Raw genomic sequence first — 17,760 nt, forward strand, 5'->3', positions numbered from 1 at the left:
AAACCTTCTGGGGGACTTTCTCTATTGCCCAAATTAATCCAATCTAGAAGTCAAGGAATGCGTATTTTCGTTGATTACAATGTCTACGGTCAACCAACTGGTATTGGTCGAGTACACATCTCATCGATGTTAGGGTCTACGGTACGCAGGCTTGTGTCAATTCTCTGCAATTGTTGGAAAGAAGTCTTGGAATTTATTTTACCAGGATCTTAGATCTACTCACAAGTATGTTGTTTAACACCCTAAATATGAACTTTCTAAAACGTAAATAAACACATATAAAGTTAAGAAAACCTTACATTGATGGCAGCAGAATAATGTCTCCTTCCACTCAGATCTCTAACCCTTGTATCCTTTCTGTCGCAGAGTATTATCAAGATCTGAGCTCGAATGTCCTTCTCTTTGTGTGTGATCCTTCACAGTCTTCCAATCTATGATTGAGGTACCACTTGCTGTGTGTGGGCACTACTCTATCACTAAGGGTTTCGACATTTAGAAGAGGAAAAGAGAGAGGGTAGGTTCGGCTATAGAAGAGAGAGGGAAGGCTCAGTTTTTTCTGAAAAATTGATTTTCTGACAAAAGGCATTAAAAGCATGTTGAAAACTTATTAAAACTTATTATTTGACTGAGCCATCACTTTATATTTATAGGCAACTACTAGGTTTAGGTTAGTAATTATTTGGCATTAAAATAATGAAAATATCAATTTGAAAAACCTGCTTAAGTGGCCGGCCATGGTGTCTAATGGGCCTCACTTGGTTTTTGCAGTTTTCACAAATTTTATTTCTGTTTTCTCAAAACGCCAATTTTCTAATTCTAACCATTTAAATGCCAAAACTAATTATTTAATAATTAAAATAGATTATTAAACAATATTGTCATTTAATTTAATTATTAATAAGACATATAAAGTCTATTAATAAATAAATAAACTTAGAATCTCTTTTCTTTACAATTTCTCCCATGCTTAGTGAAAATTCACAAATCAGACATAGTCTAACTTTAGAATTATAATTGATTAATCACAAATCAATTATTGAGTCTTACAAGCAGTATAGTCTCAACTAGAATGGGGACCATAGATCTATATACTGAGCTTCCAATAAGTGAACCGAACTTACTAAGTAAATTCCTACTTATTACTTCTTCGTTGAATCCCCTCTAAGAACTTAGAATTGCACTCTCAGACTTATATAGAGCATATTATATGTTCCACGATATAGATGTGCTATCTCATTTAACCATTGTTATAATCTTATTGTGATCAAAGATCCTCTATATAGACGATTTACATCGAGATGGGATAATTTTACCGTTCTCACCCCTCAACGTATTTTTCCCCTTAAAACACTTAGCTACTTGTAAATGATGTTTAGTGATCTAAGAATTAGTCACTTAAACAAGAGCTCATCCATTTACTTCTATTTAGCTAAGCTCGAAGGGAATCATCACTTGACTTCTATACACCAGTAGAAGCTATAGATTCCATATTTATGTTCAGCACTCCCACTCAATCATACTATCATGTTCCCAAAATATACGTATCACCCTGACCCAAAAGTAGGCTTAACTAATAAATCAAAGAACATGAATAGTACTCCTGAGTTGAGCCTAAGCATATCAGGATTTAGATTCTTTTAATCTTAAGATCAACTACTGATATTGACTTGGAAAGATATGACGATAAGTTTATAATATCTTAACTAAGTTGCAATATCGGTCCAGTCCAATGTATACTCCATACATTCGAAACTAGTATACTTTACTAATGTCCTGGAAAGAATATAACACTTACTCCAAGTGTAAGTACACATCATCGCTGATTATCACATCAGTGTAAATCCAAAACACTGATGAAACAGGGACTTAGTCTTTTGATTCATATGATCACAATTACATTCCACTGTGTTGACGATACTGTAATTGTGAATAAACATATGATCTGGACTTAACTAATTTTGTGTGTAAATATAATAAACATATTAAACCATTAGCATGTAAAATTCATGCAAACATAAATCACTTCAAATTTCTTATATTGATTACTAATCAGATTGTAACGAGTTTTATTTAGGGCACAAAACCCACTCAATAGCAGATGTCTGGTTAAATAATACTTTTAACCTCTTTATTGTTTGGAGAGTTATCTAGTTGTGACTTATTGTATTAGTCTGAAACTTTAAGTTTCTTTGAAGACTAAGTCATCAACATAGCAGACTAGTATTTGAAGTGAAAAATACATGCCAGAGATTAAGTAATCAAAATTAAGATACCATAAAATGTTATGAGGATTAAGAATTCTTAGTTCAAGTCATTCGAATAGACTGAACTAGAATTCTTTTATCTTATTCTCATAATTCTGATAAGTTATATCTATCCACATGAATGGTTAGATTTTCTTTTCAGTAGTGTTCTTAAGTTCCTATCACAAGTGTCAACCTAATGAAGATGGGTAAAGAATTTTAAAATTCTCTCACTTAATTAAGGTAGTGTGATACATTATCAAAGAACTTTTATAGGTATCAATTTTTACTACAACAGTAAAACTAAATTGGAACATACAATCAAGATCAAGGATTTATATTGATAATAGCTAAGTCATTATATTACTTCTATGTTTAAAGAAAATATGTGTTACATAAGGTATTGTGGAAAAAATTTCACCCTTAAGTTTATAGAGATTATGATCCACCCCTAAAGGTTGTAAAGATCATGATTCTCTAAGTGTGATAGAGATTATGTGGAGTTGAATACAATCTAGAGTTCATTAGATATAAAAGATCATTGAACTGCATAGTTTTCTTAACTTTTCGCCACCCCTATCAGGTCAAAAGATCCTTTTATTAAATAAATTCTTAATAATTGTATTAGAATTAACAATTATTAATAAACATAGAAATAATTTCTAGTGTTTATTTAATATAACTCCATGAAGAGTTGTAAATATTATAGAATTTGCATCAATAATAAAAACACTTACACATACAAACATATTAATATAATGTGGTAATTATTGTTTAAGATAAAGTAAATGAAGCTCAATCTCATAAATTGCAATTTGTTTGAAAAAGAAAAGAAAATAAACTTTATTAATAATAAAAAAATATTGCAACAATATGAGAAAAACAGGGATAAAAATCCCTAACTAAAATTTAAAATCCAAATTGTCTTTAAACTAAAACAATTAATTAACCAATAGATAAATGAGCTTCATTTCATCTTGGACGATCTTCACCCTTTGTCCAGCTTTCCGATCTAACTCATGAAGATAGCATCTGAGTTCAAGTAGCTTGGCCTATTAGAAGAAGAAACAAATAAACAAAGTTAGTCCAGAATCAATAATCCAATTGGATAATAATTCACTAAAACTCTTAAAGTTTATAGAAAGAAATACCTTGTTTCTTTGCAAGAAGTTTAGGACATTGGGGTTTCCAATGACCTTTCTCATTGCAGTAGAAACACTTTCCTTTGAGAGCATCACTAGAAGCAGCAGCCTTTTTGTTTTTCATGGCTTTGGCACGCTTCTTGGTGTTTCTCCACTTCTTCTTCGATTTGGGTTTAGAAGCAGAGGCAACATTTGCCTCAGGTTTGACCATCCCATTACCATTCCCAGAATTATGAGGCTTACTCCCTTTCTTCTTGGGTCCTCCAATCAAATTTTCATATGTCTGAAGGTCATTGACTAACTCATGAAAGTCTATGTCCTTTTTATTCATGACATAATTTGATGTATAGGGCAGAAATGCTGGAGTTAGACTATTCAAGATAAGGCTTACTTGAGTAGTGTGATCCATTTCAGCACCATGATCTTGGGCTCTCTTGGAAATAACTTGCCATGAGGAGAACATGATCACACACGTTTTGATGGGGTTCCGTCCGTGCATTGATGTACTTCTTAGTCGCGTCAAAGCGAGACTGAAGAGATGCCCTACCGAATAGCTCAGTTAACTTTGTCATTACTTTAGCAGCCTTTTCGGTTTTAGAAAATCGAGTTTTAAGGGTGTCAACCATGCTGGAAAGCATAAAGTATAGAGCTTTGTCATTTTCTTTCTGCCAACGCTCATACTTCTCTTTCACAGCTTTGGATGCATTGTCCCCTGGGGACGGCTCAGTTAACACAAACAAGGCACTTTCTCCTATGAGAGCAATATTAATGTTCTCATTCCATTTTGGAAAGTTAGATCCATTTAGCTTATTTTCGGTCAAGAGTGATAACATGGAATTCATCATGATTACACAGGATACTACAAAATAATAAATAGAAATCAATAATGGTTTAACACAAAATCCAATTCAGAAATTATAAGCACATAGCATGTAGGAATGATAAGAGAAAATACAAAAAAAAAAAAATATATATAATCCTAAATAATTTCCAAGGTTTTCAACAAACTGATATCAGTGTCCCGTTAAGGCGAGAGTCAAAGCTACCATCCATTGAATAGAGTTGTCAGCTCATCTAAAATGTTAAACATTCTAGCAACCTTTTAATCGATCAAGATTGGAATCCAGCGTTGTCCCGTTTAGGCGAGAGTCAAGACTATTCTATCTTATGAGATTCTACCATTATTTCATATTTTGCAAGTCAAATATGGTCGCCACCATTAGGGTGATCCATACCATATAAAACACTTACAAAGCTACTTATCTTTCGAGATTAAACGGTGCGAACTTGCTAATGAACGTTCCTCCATTAGGGAGGATTACTCACGAAAACAAACGCTATGTAAAACCAACAATGGAGATCGAATATCTTAATAATAATAAAGCTCATTCTTTAAAATGTATTTTCTTTATTATTTTAATAAAATATATTCATTAAATACGAATTTAGAATTAAAATTCTAAATTAGAATTTAATTTAATATTTATAAAATTACACTTAGATGGTGATTGAAATAGATTGAATTATTTCCATCTTAGTAGTAATTTTGATATATAAATATTAAGAAAAATATTTAAGTTGTATTAATTTAAATTAATTTGCAACTCAAAATAAATTTTCATGAGAATATATTTATTGTATTTTGAAAAAGAAAGTATAAAACTTTACCATTTCGAAATACTAAATAATAATTACTTAGAAAAAATACTTCAAGCAAAAATATCACCTATCTAGATTTTCATTTGACTAATTAATTCAATTTCTAATAATATACCTTAATTCATTTATTTTAAATTAATCAATAAATGAAAAAATTATTGATTTAAGTTGGTCCAAGAATTAATTAAAATAAATAATTAATTTACAACTTAATCTATTTTTCAAGATAAATTTAAAATCATCTAGCATAATTAAATGCAATTCGAAATTGATTAATAAAATAAACAAAAAACATATTTTGAAAATTATTTAAATTTAAGTTGAAAAAATAAATTTCAACTAAAAATAATTTTTTATTTAATTAAGTGTAATGAAAAAGAAATATTTAAGTATCATGATGAAAATCAACTTAGATATTTAATTTTCAATTTAATTAAATGTATTAAATTCAAGAAATAAATAATTAAGTGTAGAGAAGGCTTAATTATTAATCTCTAGTTTAATACTAGGAAAAATATACTTAAATAAATTGTATCAAAATTAATTATTTAAATAATTAATTTCACAATGTATAATATTTTCCTATTTAATATTAGAAATAATAATTAGTCTAGAAATAACTATCTAGAAAATGTCTTATTTGACTAAGTATCTTTTCAACAAAAATTTGAAAAAGTATCTAATTTAAGTTGCATTAGAAAAAATCTAGAACTTAAATATTTTCAAATTTAACTTTAATTAAATATCAAAAATTAAGTTGTAACCACTTAATTTGAAAAATATTCCATTTTAAGTTTAAAACTAACTTAAAAAATATCTTAAGAATCTTTAATAACTAATGTCTAGAATTCCTCAACTTAATTTTAAATTTAAATAAAATATTCAAATTTAAGTTAGAAATGAAAAATCAGTTAAAATAACTAATTTATAACTTAAACAGGAATATTTAATTAAATAAGTTCCAGAAAGAATCTAGTTAGTTAAAATTCTTTATTTAATTAAATACAAGAAAAATACAAATAGTTTGTCTAGAAATAATATCTAAAACTAAAAGTGTTTTTCTTAAAATTAACTCTAAAATATTAAAATAAATTTCATATATTTTAAAAGTTAATTATGATGCTAATCAATTTTATTAGGTTAAACTAATTTAATTAACCTAGCACAGTTATTCAAATGAGGGGGAGCTTGGTTCAGTATGTCGTACCCACTTCTATTGGCCCCCAACTCTCACACAAGGTCCAAAAGAGAGGAATTTAACCTTAAAATAAATAACTGTTATTAATTGAATAGGTCCAAAAACTAGATGGACCTAAATAAAATCTATCAATGTGTGACATTTTATTTAGCAACAACCTATATGCATCTATATAATAAAATAAACATATAGGCTCACACAGGCACACATTTGGATGGATCCTATCATGTTGCTAGGTCATACACAGATGAAAGAAGATTGTAAAATTTACATGTTACAAATTATTTACTTGACCAATTGAACCATGAGTTAAAATCAGATCATTGAATCTGTCAACAAGTTAACCATGGCTATTTGCAATCAAGCAATAATAGGTTTTATAAAACTTACAAACAAGCTAAAACACATACTCCTGCAACAAGGTTAGCTGGATAGTTGGATGTAGGATTTATTTAATTTTAAATAATTAAATTTCGAAAAATAATTAAATAATAAAAAAAATATTTATTTTCGAAAAAAAATATATTTCGAAATTAATTAAAATAATATTTAAAATTAAACCTATAATTTTGAAAAATTAGGTTTCAACTAACCTAAATATCATTTCAAAATTTGCTAACTACTTTTAAAAATTTAATGTTATTTTATAAATTAAATATTCAATAAAAATTAAAAAAAGATAAATAAATATCTTTTTTCAGATTTTATGATTTAATTTAAATAAATAAAATAACAAAATTTAAAAGTTAGCAAAATATCTTACTTCTATTTAAAATATCATGATTATAGTTATCTTATTTTAAATTTAAATAAGGTCAAATTATTTAAAAAAAATATTTAATTTAAAAAATTTAATATCTGACCTTAAATTTAAAAATAAGATAAGAATAATCAAATTTAAAAATAAGATAGATAATTAAGCAAAAAAAAAAAAATAGATATTTACTATTTTCAAATTCAAATTACACTAATATCATGAATTAAATAAAAAAAAATTAATTAATTTAATTATGATATTTAGAATTGAAATAGAAATAGTAAATGTCTAAATACAAAACTACACAAAAAATCGGAAGTTAAATCCATAAAATAGAATGAAAAATCGAAGAAAAACGAAAAAAATGCGAGCTGTACGGACAGTATGCCGAGCATACTGCCCGCGCGCGCAAATGGGAGTGCATGGCCAAGCAAGCTCGGCGCTGGGGAAGGGCTGCAGGATTTCCGCGCGCGGATGGGCAAGATTTAGACAGGAAGCTTGGTCGAGCACTGTCTGAACGCGTGCTGTCTGAGGGTGTCACCCTCGTCCGCGCGCGTGGCCCTCTTGCACGACCCTGATTTTTTTCGAAACTTCAAAAAATCATAACTAATTCAAATTAAATCGAAATTGTGTTCTGTAAAAAAGTAAATTGCTTAATTTTTTCTATACTATCCAATAAAAATAATTCCAGAAACAGAATTTCAATTATTTTTCACGAAAAAATTTACAAACATCAATCAATCATCATATAACACATAACACAACATGAAACCATCCAAATAACAAATAATCGTTTTAAAGTCCAAATTTCTTGCAAGCAAATCAATTATCATGGCTCTGAGGCCAGTTGTTGAAATTTATTTTACCAGGATCTTAGATCTACTCACATGTATGTTGTTTAACACCCTAAATATGAACTTTCTAAAACCATAAATAAACACATATAAAGTTAAGAAAACCTTACATTGATGGCAGCGGAATAATATCTCCTTCCACTCAGATCTATAACCCTTGTATCCTTTATGTCGCAGAGTATCATCAAGATCTGAGCCCGAATGTCCTTCTCTTCGTGTGTGATCCTTCAAAGTCTTTTAATCTATGATTGAGGTACCACTTGCTGTGTGTGGGCACTACTCTATCACTGAGGGTTTTGAAATTTAGAAGAGAAAAAGAGAGAGGGTAGGTTCGGCTATAGAAGAGAGAGGGAAGGCTCAGTTTTTTCTGAAAAATTGATTTTCTGACAAAAGGCATTAAAAGCATGTTGAAAACTTATTAAAACTTATTATTTGACTGAGCCATCACTTTCTATTTATAGGAAACTAATAGGTTTAGGTTAGTAATTATTTGGCATTAAAATAATGAAAATATCAATTTGAAAAACCTGCTTAAGTGGCCGACCATGGTGTGTAATGGGCCTCACTTAGTTTTTGCAGTTTTCACAAATTTTATTTCTATTTTCTCAAAAACGCCAATTTTCCAATTCTAACCATTTAAATGTCAAAAATAATTATTTAATAACTAAAATAGATTATTAAATAATATTGTCATTTCATTTAATTATTAATAAGACATATAAAGTCTACTAATAAATAATAAACCTGGAATCTCTCTTCTTTACAATTTCGCCTCTGCTTAGTGAAAATTCACAAATCAGACATAGTCTAACTTTAGAATTATAATTGATTAATCACAAATTAATTATTGAGTCTTACAAGCAGTATAGTCTCAACTAGAATGGGGACCATAGATCTATATGCTGAGCATCCAATAAGTGAACCGAACTTACTAAGTAAATTCCTACTTATTAATTCTTCATTGGATCCACTCTTAGAACTTAGAATTGCATTCTCAGACTTATATAGAGCATATTATATGTTCCACGATATAGATATGCTATCTCATTTAACCATTGGTATAATCTTATTGTGATCAAAGATCCTCTATATGGATGATTTACATCGAGATGGGATAATTTTACCGTTCTCACCCCTCAACGTATTTTTTCCCTTAAAACACTTAGCTACCTGTAAATGATGTTTAGTGATCTAAGAATTAGTCACTTAAACAAGAGCTCATCCATTTAATTCTATTTAGCTAAGCTCGAAGGGAATCATCACTTGACTTCTATACACCAGTAGAAGCTACAGATTCCATATTTATGTTCAGCACTCCCACTCAATCATACTATCATGTTCCCAAAATATACGTATCACCCTGACCCAAAAGTAGGCTTAACTAATAAATCAAAGAACATGAATAGTACTCCTGAGTTGAGCCTAAGCATATCAGGATTTAGATTCTTTTAATCTTAAGATCAACTACTGATATTGACTTGGAAAGATATGACGATAAGTTTATAATATCTTAACTAAGTTGCAATATCGGTCCAGTCCAATGTATACTCCATACATTCGAAACTAGTATACTTTACTAATGTCATGGAAAGAACATAACACTTACTCCAAGTGTAAGTACACATCATCGCTGATTATCACATCAGTGTAAATCCAAAACACTGATGAAACAGGGACTTAGTCTTTTGATTCATATGATCACAATCACATTCCACTGTGTTGACGATACTGTAATTGTGAATAAACATATGATCTGGACTTAACTAATTTTGTGTGTAAATATAATAAACATATTAAACCATTAGCATGTAATATTCATGCAAACATAAATCACTTCAAATTTCTTATATTGATTACTAATCAGATTGTAAAGGGTTTTATTTAGGGCACAAAACCCAACAAGAAGTCCCCGCTGCCAAAAAAAGAGAGATATGGGAGGTCATGAATGTAGGTATTATTTGATTAATTAATTTAAGTGTTTGCTACTTGTATTTTTCTTTTTCTTACATGATTTACTTTTTTAATCTTGTAGAAAACATTTGAGTTAGACCCTAACCATAAAACAAAAATGTTGAGTCACTCCGCGGCGCGCTTTAGAAATTGGAAGACTTATCTAACCAAAAATTTGGTTCTGGAAGGCATAAAATGGAGACCAGATGAGTTTTCTCCTAGGAAACCAAAAGGGTATGAGAAATTGATACCAGATGAGGATTGGAAAAAATTTGTTGAATGTAGAATGTCAGATGAATGGCTTGCATTAAGAAAGAAAATGCAAGATGTACAAGCAATGAATAAGTATAACCACAAACTTGGACGAGGAGGGTATGTGCGGGCTGAGGCTGAATTAGAGAAACAACTTGGGCATCAGGTGAATGGTTTTGATAGAGCTGATTTATGGTCAAGAGCAAGAACTGACAATAAAGGAGAGCTTTCAGAAGATGCAAAAGAGATTAAACAAAAAATTGTAAGTATTAATAAATATTTCATAATTGTGGATTCACTTTTTTATAATATTCTATATCTTTAACTTTTTATAATTTAACAGGGCCATTACTAAGAGCTTCAAGAAAAAGGCGAGTGGGAACCACAAGGTTTCTGAGGACGTGCTAACGAAGGCATTGGGTACACCTGAGGAACGAGGACGAGTTCGAGGTGTAGGATTTGGTGTGACCCTGACACAGTTTTGGAACACCCAAAGACCTAGGTCAAGCAAAGGGAAAGAGAAACAAATCCTTACATCTGATGTGGAGCAACGGTTTTGCGAGCAAGAAGAGCGCATTCGAAAACAAGAAGAACTTGTACGTCAACAACATGATCAAATTCGTAAACAACAAGAACTTTTTCGACAACAACAAGAGGCTTTTCATCGAGAACAAGAGCTATTCCGTCGACAACAAGAAGAATTGATGAGAAAGATGTTTTAAGAACAATATAGTTGGCGGGGATCTTGTGGAGCTCCTTCAAGATCGAACTCCGGAGAAAAGTATCAAGATGCTCGTGGGCAACTGATCGAAGGATGTGTTTATGTACCGCAACCGCCAACATCCTATTATGTGTTGGACCCACCATTAGAACCGCCTCCTGTGCCTGAGGTAATAAATTTAAATATATAGGGAAAACTTATTGTGTGTTTGTTAGATGGATGTTTCTTATCGATATGTATGAATTATACTTTGTGTGCAGTGCCGTAAATGTCGATTAGCCATACAATCTAGAGATAATATTGTTGCACTAGGGTTTCATCTTGGTACTAGACCAAATGACTTCAATGTAGACATGGGTGATATTGATTGCCATGTGACCATCCAACACCCTATTTAAGGAGCAGCTCCATTGCCATACCCCATGGTTGATATGGATGTGTGTGTAGTTTCTCAAGCTACTGGTGTTGTCATAGCATGGCCCAAACATCTGGTCATATTTCATGATTGGACCGATCGGGTGACACAATTGGTTTATTTTTCATCTATACTCTTTAGAGAAGCTACTTTTTTTTTTTAATTTTAATTAATTCATAAATCAATATGCAGGATGCTTTAATTACCAAATCAAGACACTCAGCAACACCCTTAACCCAACAAAAACAAGAGCCTACACGTCGTATTCGTGAACCTTTGTCACAAGAAGTGCAACAACCTGTAATAAGAGGTCATTACTTGAATGAGGTTAATTTGTAAAATTATATCGACGTGGCCTAACCATGCGAATGTGAAAGTATCCATTGAAAGACACATATTTGATCTAGATAGGTCAGGCTTGTATATATCGAAGGAAGACATCTTGGACTTTATTTTCAACAAAAACATTGGGCAAGGTATCATCACGTGCTACATGAGGTATATTACTTGATATATATAATAAATTTATTATTTTTAACTTTATTCTTGTTATCTATTCAAAAATTTATCTAAGGTAGCTTTGTCTAAATTTACTATTAGGATACTATATCAATGGCTCGTACAATAGAATCGCCAACAATTGTTTCAATTTGTTAATCCGAATGAAGTAGCCGCTCGTTTTACATCGCTTGATGCACGTGTCTCTTCTTTGTATAGATGTATCAAAAAAATATCAAATAATCAGCAGTACATGGTCACTCCTAGGATTGATGGGTAAATTTAAATTTAGTTTTATGTATGATAAATAAAATTGTGATCTAATACTCAATCTAATTAACTTTTTTTTTGTTTTTATTTGGATTACATAGTGAGCATTGGATGTTCATATTATTGGTGGCCGACTCTTATTGGTTATGTTTTATGAATCCTAAAAACTCACACTTTAGTAATCGACCTGATATTAGAGAAACAGTCACATTGGCATTTCAAACTTACTACAGGGTGATAAGGAAAGAAATTCCACCGAAGCTAAAAGTTCGACGCCCAACTGTACGTATTCTTTATTTTAAATTTCAATTATATTTTATTAAGATCTTCATTAATTTAAAGAAAAATCTTTAGTGTCCACATCAGCTGGAAGACACCGAATGTGGATATTATGTAATGAAGATGATGAAAGATTTAATTCAAGCTTCGAATCGGAAATACTTTTTGGTCGAGGTACATAACATACAAACTATATAAATATGTCATACATTATTAGTATTATTATTATTATTAAGAATGCATATGATGATAAATTTAATTAATATAATATTTATCTTTAAATTTTGTAGTTAAGTGATGCAAAGTATACATAAGAAGAAATTGATGAAGTGAACGAGCATTGGGCAAGTGAGATGTTATCGGTTATTCAAACTTACCGACGTTAGTTGTTTTTTGTTTTAATAGGGCAAGTGAGATGTTATCAGTTATTCAAACTTACCGATGTTAGTTTTTTTTTTTTTTGTTTTAATAGACCAATAGTTATTATATAATTTTATAGTTATGGATTTATTAGTATAATGAACTAACATGTAATATTTATTAATTTTGTTGATGTGAATTATTATAATTGTCTAATTTATAAATTTTACATTTAGTCAATTAAAATTATTATTTTTATATTTAATTGTATTTGTAAATAATTAATATAAATTATTATTTATAATATATAAAATTTGAATTAAAATAATTAATTATTTTTATTTTTTTAAAAAAAATATTTAATATAGTTGCACTTTTGGTGTGTCACTATAACTCTAAAAATATTAATAAAAAAGAAAAAAAGAAAAATAGGATATAGTGACACTCTTTGTGTGTGGCTGTTACCTTTTTAGTCTGGCAAAACCTGACACTATATCCCTATAGTGACGCGCAAAAAACGAGTGCAATAGGTATCAGCGACACATGTGGAGTGTCACTAAAAACTGCCTTTCCAGTCAGCCTCATTAGTGACACGCGTTGAAGTGTCACTAAAAGGTTTCAGTGACACGTGTGGAGTGTCACTAAAACCCAATTTTGTATTAGTGACAATAACTGTTATGTACATAGAAGTGAGTACATAAAAGATATAATGAAACCACATAGATGAGGTGAACCAAGAGAAAAAGAAATAGAAGAAATAATAGTATTATTTTCGTTAACTAAATTCAAGCCTATTTCGTGATGGATTTGCACAGAAATAATAGCATTAAAAGGAAAAGAAATAACACCAAACTTTTTTACATGGTTTTGCAGTTAAAATTCTACATAGTCCACAAGTCTATCTTATTAGATTTCTGATACCAAACTAGGGCTTTTCCTCAAAAGGATTTTCCATCCCTTTTCCAGTGTATCCTGCTCATATTTATAGTTACATAGGAGGGCAGTTAATTACAATTAGATTGATTTCCCACAATTTTATATTATCCCCTGAAATTGTGGGATTTGATTACGTCCCTCGTAAATTAAATGCAGTTATTATTTGAAAATCACACAGCTGTGATATATCCGCTTTTACCGGGTCAATGTTGACGTGGATTTAAACACGCTCTAAAGTGTATCTCATAGAGTTATCTCGCTGGGATAGCAGCAATAAACCTGATAGTGAGCTGAAGTTTTTTCCAAGTCTTTCTGAGATTGATAATGTAAATACCTTTATTTCTGCTATTGAAGACATAACGCTCCATCTGTCAATGTAGTTCTTGGTGACAAGATGAACTTCAACAATCAACATCATTTGAATGTCAGCTTCTATCTGAGAAAGCTGACTGACAAAGCAGTGAGTCTCATTGAAAGATGTCTAAAGTTGATTAGTGGAGGTACCATGATTATGACTTCCTATAGCGAGATGGATGCCTCGCTATCCAGTGTTCAAGTTCATTCAACTGTTATGCTTAGTTTGTATAATGTATATTATACGCTAAGTGTTCTAACAGTCAACATGTCTTGTTTACATCTCTTCATACGTAGCGAGATTGGTGCCTCGCTATGCATTACTGATGTTGTCCTAATGATCGTGTACTCTCCATATACGAAATAGTTTCTCGTCAATATGTGATTTAATAGTTGGTACATCCGTTTCTCGCTTAAGACTTTACTGTCAAAGAGTTATAGATGTGCACTATCAATTCCACATTTAATGAGTTATTCCATTTCAATACCTTCCAATATAATAATTATTTATATTCGTTGATTCGTATTCTCCCAAGTTGACACGTGTCCTCTTCTGAAGTGTTAGCCGAATTTCGGGTATAACAATTGCCCCTTAAAAAGTTCTTTTTAATAAAAAGTGTTTTTTAAATGATTACAGAGGGTATTTTTGTCATAATCCCTTTTGAAATTATGCATGCCTTTGATTTTGGCAGTTTTATGGTTCCAATGCACATCAATAACATTAATGGATTGTCTTTTCCACTTCTCTTCTATTTTCATCCATTAGATCTTCCATATTATGATCTGATGGTTGTAAAATTTAGAGTATAAAATGGTTAGAATCAAACTTTCTACCATTTTCATCTTCTCCAAAAAACTTAAGCTTTCTAAAGCTTCCACTCGAGCTTTCTGAATATGTGCATGCCATCCCTATCTTTGACATTCTTCCTACAAATTTACTCGGACTTAATTTTCGACTCTCGGTGCTCGAAAAACTCATTACACTGGTCGTCACGTCTCCACTCGCAGAAGTTTCCTGCATCCATCTTTTCGACTTCACACAGTAAGTATCTCATCCTCCCTTTGCTTTTATTCGGGTTATGATTTATCTTACATTTCATTACTTCATTTGGTTTAACAATTAGGGTTCATATCTTCTGGGTGATTTTTTGGGTTTAGACATAGGTTAGGTTTATCATATTCCTTAAGCCTCTGGTTTGATAGATTTCATCCAGAAATTGGGATTGTCTTTCTTTTGTAGAGATGTCCCAATCTGGTTCAGAAATTTATCCTCCAGAATTCGTAGGACCGGAATATCCCAGACATATAGACTCCCCATACAAACCCAAAAATTTCGAACCTCAGTCCAGATTGGAAATAAAAGATGCCAGGATTAGAGATCATTTGATTAAGTCGAACCAAGAAGAGACTGCCAGTCGTTATAGGCGATTCCTACAAGAAATTTCCAAGGGCAAGCGTCGTATCTTACAAGACGCGGCCTAGCCAGAACCCACGATATTAAATTCTATTTCACTCGCAAGACCAATGTTTTATACCCAACGTCACTGTTGATTTGAACTAGGTGACCTTGAGTTTGAAATCATGTCTCCTAACCTCACAAATCAAAGACCCCTTAGGACCCCAATGTTACCTTCAAGGAATACTGCAACTACCTCGGGGTTGCCCCATTCCAGCTGAACCCCATCTCATACAGGATCCTCGCGAACCTCAAGGTTCTATAACACATTTTAGGCTGGGAGTGCCCTAATCCTCTAAAGATTGCCTGCTTTTACTCTGTCAAAGTCGTTCCCACGAGAAAGAACATTGCAGGAGGCTTCTATTATCATAGGGCTTACACTGGCGACCACAAGCTCATAGTTAGACTGCCCAACAAGACAGATTTTAAAGAAGACTTATTCTGGGCGACAGGTTTATCTCTAATAAACACTACTGCCTTTCGAATCATACATAAGTTTCTTTCCTTGTGAAATCAACTATATTAACCTTGTAGTTTTCAAAGTTGCTTACTGAACTTTTATCTTTTTGCAACAGTTCCTCGGAGACCAATCCCTACCCCAGAGATAGCTGAGCATCACAAGACCTTACTGAGCCTGCCTTTTGGGTTGCGAGCTTTAGATTTCTTGCTAAACGAGCAGAACCTGAAGAACGTTGGCCGCCTTGCCTCTAACGAATATAATTTCGATTAGAAATACCCAAGTATACCTCATGGCAAAAGGTCCCCATCCCTGAGGAAGAGAAAAGTGATGACTTTGTGGCTCATGCATACTATCTCGAGAGAGTCCCTCCTCGGGTAGATGGAAGATCCCGAGGTGATTAATGTGGGTCGTCACCCACAATGCTAAGGGCCAAACGTAATACATTAGTATCTTTTCGAGATAGTCGGTATAATTTTTTCATTTGGAACCCTCTTCTCATAGATCGCATCCCCCATAGGTTTGATAGTTGGTACCCACAGTTTGACGTTCAAATTAGCTGTCATAGCTCATTCTATGGGATTGCAAAACTGTATGGAACCATGTTGGATAGAGCAGGGCACATAGATTCAAGCTAGGACTTAGATCCACTAAACTCTTATGACATATTTAAGATCACAAGATCTAGGGAGTTTAGTGAATATTATAATCCTTCATCGCCATCCACTGAAGAATATGGTAACCCTCCTAAGTGGGAGTTCTTCGACATTCTTATTCATTTTAGCTAAGTGTTAATGAATTCTTCTTGCCTCACAGATATGGACGTAGACTTGGAGAATATGTTCAAAAGTCCTCCCCAAGCCGACAAGAGATCCAAGAAGAGGGTAGCCCAAGCTGATGAGGCCTCGAATTCCATCAAAGAACTCAAAAGAACCAAGACCAAGGCCAATAAGATAAAATCCTTGAACCAGCTTACTACCGAGGCTGCTAAGTCTATTGAGGCAAGGAATGAGGTCTCTGCTGCAGGGATTGAGGTCTCTACTGCAGGGAATGTCGAGGAATAACCTACTGGGTCGTTGCTCCAAGTGAAGTTCTCTGGTTCTCGTCTTGACGTGATTCTCCTTGAGCCTTCCTATCCTCTACCCCTTGAGGTTGGGACTGAAGGGTCATATTTGAGCTCGCAACATACCACCAACAGTTGGCGCAACCTCTTGACACTTGGATCCAGCGACTGGGATCTCGCTATTCAACGTAGTGCTGAGGTCCTAGCCCAAAGAAGTTATGAGCTTCTGCATTAGGTCAATTTTCTAACCTTCTTGTTCCTACTCTTCCTTATTTTTCCCTCTTTACTAACTTTAGTTTTCCCTTTCCTCGCATGCTTGGTTTCTCGTTCACGCCACACATCACCGGTCGTCTCAGCAGGTTAAAATGCTCGAGACTAAGCTTCGCAAAGTTAGGGAACATAAGGATGTCGTGGCGAAGAAGTGGAGCGATTCTGAAGCTGAGGTCTCTCGCCCAAAAGAGGAAGCAAGAAAGTAGCATCAAGCTGACCAGTAGAAAATCAAGGAACTCGAGATTCTCTTAAGTCTCTCCAAGCTAATCTTCCAATAAAGGCTTGGACATCCAGCATCAAGAGAAAAGAAGAAAATAGGTTCCAATCAAAGTCTTTGATACCCAGCAACAAGAGAGAAAAAGCAAATAGGAAACTCTACAAAGAAATCATAAGAAAAGAAGAAGTGAGAAATATGAAAATAGAGTGCCAAAACCATAACTCAGCAATAAAAAAAAAGTAATAGAAGAAGATAAAAACACAACTCAGCAATAAATTAGTATTACAACAAAAGATTTATTTTTAAAAAAAAATAAAAAATATTAATTAAAGAAAATAAAATACAAATAAAAAGAAAAAGGAGAAGAAGACAAAAACGAAAAAACCAAAAATTAGTTTTTGCATTCTTT

This window comes from Cannabis sativa, chromosome 7, assembly GCF_029168945.1.
Source record: "Cannabis sativa cultivar Pink pepper isolate KNU-18-1 chromosome 7, ASM2916894v1, whole genome shotgun sequence".
Classification (NCBI taxonomy): Eukaryota; Viridiplantae; Streptophyta; class Magnoliopsida; order Rosales; family Cannabaceae; genus Cannabis; species Cannabis sativa.